Source organism: Branchiostoma floridae, chromosome 13 (genome assembly GCF_000003815.2).
Source record: "Branchiostoma floridae strain S238N-H82 chromosome 13, Bfl_VNyyK, whole genome shotgun sequence".
NCBI classification, from domain to species: domain Eukaryota; kingdom Metazoa; phylum Chordata; class Leptocardii; order Amphioxiformes; family Branchiostomatidae; genus Branchiostoma; species Branchiostoma floridae.
The window spans coordinates 1,271,883-1,277,421 of NC_049991.1; the positions used below are offsets into that span (position 1 = coordinate 1,271,883).

At 55.4% G+C, this 5,539-nt stretch overlaps 1 non-coding gene across 1 annotated transcript; it reads left to right on the forward strand.

Moving 5' to 3' along the window:
- Positions 1-3,347: 3,347 nt before the first annotated feature.
- On the forward strand, positions 3,348-5,122 carry LOC118429812. Its single transcript, XR_004832798.1, has one exon. It is a non-coding gene; the product is annotated as a small subunit ribosomal RNA (ribosomal RNA).
- Positions 5,123-5,539: the final 417 nt, after the last annotated feature.

The window sequence follows — 5,539 nt, forward strand, 5'->3', positions numbered from 1 at the left end:
AAATCTTCAGACACTCACTTCAGAACAGGTGCATTTGTATGTCTTACAAGGGATTTATATTTTAATACACAGAGAGATAAAAGTAAATTCACTGGCGTTTCAATACTTGAATGCATTACGTTGCGGATGGTATTCAGAAGTTCCCTGATATGGATATCCTACGTATATTGATCAGTAACTGGGGCTGGAATTGGGAACATGTTTAGTCGCGATATATTTGGATTCCAATATGCTACAACATCGTTTCTGTATATCGAAGATTTCGTCTTTGCGGTAAGGCCATGATGATTTGATCATATGGATGACATCCTCCGGGAACCCGAAAACTGATGCGAGCGAGCGAATAGAAAAAGAAAACGTTTGGCCAAAAAAAGTTTACTTCAGTGGTCCTGGAGGTTAAACATCTGACTAAATGCACATAGTAAAGCATCCCATCAATCCGAGGTAGGGGCCGGTACTCAGTTACACTTTTGTTTTCTTGGACCGGTCTGAAAAAACGGGGTTTCGCCGATTAGAAAATCGCTATGTCGACAGGCGTTTTGAGGATTTCCGGGCCAAAAATATAACAAGAGCGAAGTCGAGTAGAGTTTATATTCATTTGTACCAAGTTTTCAAAAAGCAGAGGCAGTTAACCTCCGCCAAACAGATTCCTTTGTAGCAAAATTAACCATTGTTTTGAGTATCGCCAACTTTTTCACAATAAGATTCTGGTTCATTTACTTTGTCATTCTATGACATTAGTTATATGTTTCCCGGTCGCTTTTTGTCAATCTGCTGCATATATGTGCTCATTTTACAGCTGCTTTGTACGATTTACAGTATGGTCGAAAACATCTTTTTTTTTGGAAACGGTGCGCGCGTGGATGCCATCCACACATGATGAAATCAACGTGGCCTAATGTATGTAACTTTATAAGTATATCAATGATACATGGACAAATACGGAGATAGTGTTTGCGACCAAGAACAATCGATTAGTAGACAACTGTATATTTCTTGTGTGGTTAATCCTCCCTTATCTGGAACGTTGGTCCCGGCATCTTGTCACCAAATGGTACCAGGAGTGGGTTAGTCACATGATGGGTTTGTCTTTCATATCATTAAAGACGAATGAATAAAAAGAAAGATGCCATCTAAAGTCACACCGACTTAATTTCATTGATGACAGACCTCAGAACTAATGCACACAAAAAAAAATCCAGTAAAAAATAATGCTGCTAAACCACAGGAATAAACATTCAGACCACTTTTTCCAAGGCTTGGTTTGTCTTATGTTCACCTCCAGTAACACTGTAAGAGACAAGCGTCGCCAGTTCAATCATGTTTATATTGCTATTCTTGTTTAAAAAAAGTTAAAGGGTGCTGCGGTCCCGTGCCCTGGCCACGTGCCCCCTTACCCTGGCAAGCATGTAACATTTGATTACATTTTTAGAACAGCCGAAAATCAATGCGCGCGCTGATGCCATGCATAGGCACAGTATCAAGGGCAGCTACTTTAATGTGCGGATAGTGTTCAGCACCAAGGACAGGTAGATTTGTGTGTCCGGCAGGTGCAATGTGTCGTATCAAGGGTATGCAGATGCATTTCCGTGTGTGCGTGTTTGCAGTGTGTGCTAGCGGAACACTTGCTAGTACATTGTATGTGGACTATTGAAAGTGGGACGCTAACAAGTAAAGAAAGCCTTTTTATCATTAGCGCCGGCCGCCTCCAATGTAATCTCGTGCCCGCACCCGCCGCGGGCACGTGCCGGTCAGCCCCTGGACCGTTCCGATGTAAAACTGGGCTCTTCCAATGTGAATAGCAACATGATGATCCCATGCAATCTTTTCGTGCCCGAGACAGGCTGATCCGATGTCCGGGCCCCCGTGCCCGAGACAGGCGGAGGCTTAGCGGCTAGAGGCTGGCGGTGGGCGCCTGGCCATCGGGCTCCGAAGAGCCTGCAATAACGGCCCGCTCGGGCGTGGACCCCCGTCTTTTTTCTGGGCTCTTCCAATGTGAATAGCAACATCCCATGCAATCTTTTCGCAGGCTGATCCGATGTTGGAGCCCATGCATTAAGTATGGGGAGCAGCCTTTCGCCGTCCCCGCCGGCGCGAGGAAGGGGCCTAGCGGCTAGCGGACGGCGGCTCGCAGGTCCCGGGCCCGCCAGCTCCACGGCCATATGCGGCTTTGCCCCGTCCCGGGACTTTCGGATTTCTCTAGGGTGTCTGACCAAGGTGTAACTCGCTGATCCTACCATGAGAGAGAGTGGTCGTTTTTTGACCAGCTCGGCCTTCCGCGGTCCCTGGCGGGCGTTTGCTGGGGGCTGGCGAGTCCGGGAGGGGTCGGCAGGGACCGTGGCGGTGCCGGCAAGATGCCCGCACGGAGAAAAGACGGGGTGACCCGGTGACTTTTGGCGGCAGCGCGGGCTCAACGGGCTTGGCACCGTGCGTCGCTCGTGGCGCCGGCGGGCGGTGTGAGCCCCTGGTCCCGCCCGACTGCGGTGGCGGTGGAGGGGTCCCCGGGCCGGGCAGGCGCGGGAGAGCGATGCCGCGGTGTCGAACAGGTCCCCGGGACCGCGCAGGCGGGCGTGGGGTTCGGCGGTCGGGACCGATCGGGGTCGACCGATCGGCCCCTGCCTGGCCGTCGGGGGCTTTGTCACCCGGCGCCCGATGCCCACCCCGTGGCCGTCTCTCGGTGGTTTTTCAAAAAAGTGCTCTACAGGGTGTCTGACCATGTCGTGGGTCGCTCAGCCTACCTTGAGAGAGTGGTCGTTTTTTGACTAGCTCGGGAACGGCGGCGAGCAATCGCACACTCTCTCGCCAGTCGTTTTGCTACCCCGCCGACCAGGCTGCCACTCCCCGCGAGGGCAGCCGGAGGTCGACAACCGGCTTGGAAGGCGGCCGTTCCTTCGCTCCTGCGGGCGAGGACGGCCGTGCCGAGGGCGTCCGGAAGCAGCGCCGGGGCCAAAGCCTCCGCGGAGGCAGGGCCCGGGTACCCGCCAGTCGGGCCCCAACGGCGACGGCTCGCCCCTTCCGTCTGCGTGCGAGTACGCCTTGCGGACTCGGCGGTTCGAGACCCGGCCGTCCGCCTTCCCGGCGGACGCGTCGGTCGTGAGAGTGCGGGACCGTTCCCTCGCGGGGACGGCTCGGGCGTTGAAGGGAAGCAACGGTCAGGTGTGGCCGGGAGTTCTGCGCTCAGGCTCCCGAGGGTTTGCGGCACCGCTGCGCATTCCCATCTCACGGCAGCGACGGACTTTGGCGGCGGCGGTGCTGGGCGCGCGGCCGGCCGGTCGAGGCAGCACCTCGGTGCGCGTCTCCCGGCGGCCCGCGACTGCCCGCCCGCCCTGCCGCCAGGGCTTCCTCGCTACCTGGTTGATCCTGCCAGTAGTCATATGCTTGTCTCAAAGATTAAGCCATGCACGTGCAAGTTTAAACTGTCTCAGTGAAACTGCGAATGGCTCATTAAATCAGTTATGGTTCCTTTGATCGTCACATCCTACATGGATAACTGTGGTAATTCTAGAGCTAATACATGCGGAAGAAGCGCCGACCTCACGGTCTGGCGTGCATTTATCAGACCAAGACCAACCCGGGGTTCGCCCCGGTCCCTTTGGTGACTCTGGATAACCCAGCCGATCGCACGGTCTTCGCACCGGCGACAGATCATTCGAATGTCTGCCCTATCAACTTTCGATGGTAGGTTCTGTGCCTACCATGGTGGCAACGGGTGACGGGGAATCAGGGTTCGGTTCCGGAGAGGGAGCCTGAGAAACGGCTACCACATCCAAGGAAGGCAGCAGGCGCGCAAATTACCCACTCCCGACTCGGGGAGGTAGTGACGAAAAATAACAATACGGGACTCTTTCGAGGCCCCGTAATTGGAATGGGTACACTTTAAATCCTTTAACGAGGATCTATTGGAGGGCAAGTCTGGTGCCAGCAGCCGCGGTAATTCCAGCTCCAATAGCGTATATTAAAGTTGTTGCGGTTAAAAAGCTCGTAGTTGGATCTTGGGACCGGGCTTGCGGTCCGCCGCGAGGCGTGTCACTGCTCGTCCCGGCCCTCCCCGCCGGATTCTCCTTGGTGCTCTTAACTGAGTGCCTCGGGGTGCCGGAGCGTTTACTTTGAAAAAATTAGAGTGTTCAAAGCAGGCCTGGCGCCTGAATAGTGGTGCATGGAATAATGGAATAGGACCTCGGTTCTATTTCGTTGGTTTTCGGAACGTGAGGTAATGATCAAGAGGGACGGACGGGGGCATTCGTATTGCGGCGGGAGAGGTGAAATTCTTGGATCGCCGCAAGACGAACCACTGCGAAAGCATTTGCCAAGAATGTTTTCATTGATCAAGAACGAAAGTTGTGGGCGCGAAGGCGATCAGATACCGCCCTAGTCACAACCATAAACGATGCCAACCAGCGATCCGCCGGCGTTACTTCGATGACCCGATGGGCAGCTCCCGGGAAACCTGAGTTTTCGGGTTCCGGGGGAAGTATGGTTGCAAAGCTGGAACTTAAAGGAATTGACGGAAGGGCACCACCAGGAGTGGAGCCTGCGGCTTAATTTGACTCAACACGGGGAAACTCACCCGGCCCGGACACAGTAAGGATTGACAGATTGAGAGCTCTTTCTTGATTCTGTGGGTGGTGGTGCATGGCCGTTCTTAGTTGGTGGAGCGATTTGTCTGGCTAATCCCGATAACGAACGAGACTCTGGCATGCTAACTAGTTCGGCGATCCCGCGCGATCGGCCGCAACTTCTTAGAGGGACAGCCGGCAGTAAGCCGGACGAGATGGAGCAATAACAGGTCTGTGATGCCCTTAGATGTCCGGGGCCGCACGCGCGCTACAATGAAGGCATCAGCGAGTCTTTCGCCTTCGCCGAAAGGTGCGGGTAACCTGCTGAACCGCCTTCGTGCTAGGGATCGGGGATTGCAATTATCTCCCATGAACGAGGAATTCCCAGTAGATGCGTGTCATCAGCGCGCGTTGATTACGTCCCTGCCCTTTGTACACACCGCCCGTCGCTACTACCGATTGAATGGTTTAGTGAGGTCAGTCGATCGGCCCCTCTCGGGCCGGCAACGGTCTGGAGGAGCGCCGAGAACAAGGTTTCCGTAGGTGAACCTGCGGAAGGATCATTACCGAAACGAAGCAGACACTACTCGCGTGTCTACTTGCAAACACTTCGTGGCAAGGAGCGGGCGGTGCCCCCCGGGGCCTCCCTCCCGCTCCGACCCTCTCTCTTCCTTACCGCCTCGACAAGGTGGCGCTCCGACGGTGCTCTCGCGTCAATCGCTCGTCGTCGTCGTCCGTCTCTTAAGGGGCGAGACGTCGTCGAGCGCGGGCGGAGAGCCAGGAGCGCCCAGGCCGACCCGCTTGGCGGCGGGACCCGGCAGCTCCCTTGGAACGTTGGTCGGGCGCCTTGAGTGCGCGCCCGTCGTTCCCCAGACTCAACCAGCGAGCCGCCCCGAGTAGCCCGGTCGAGGACGGAGTCAGGTCCTCCCGGCGCGAAAAGTCTTGGGCGGGCGAGCGAAAGTGGGAGCACCTATATCCTGGCG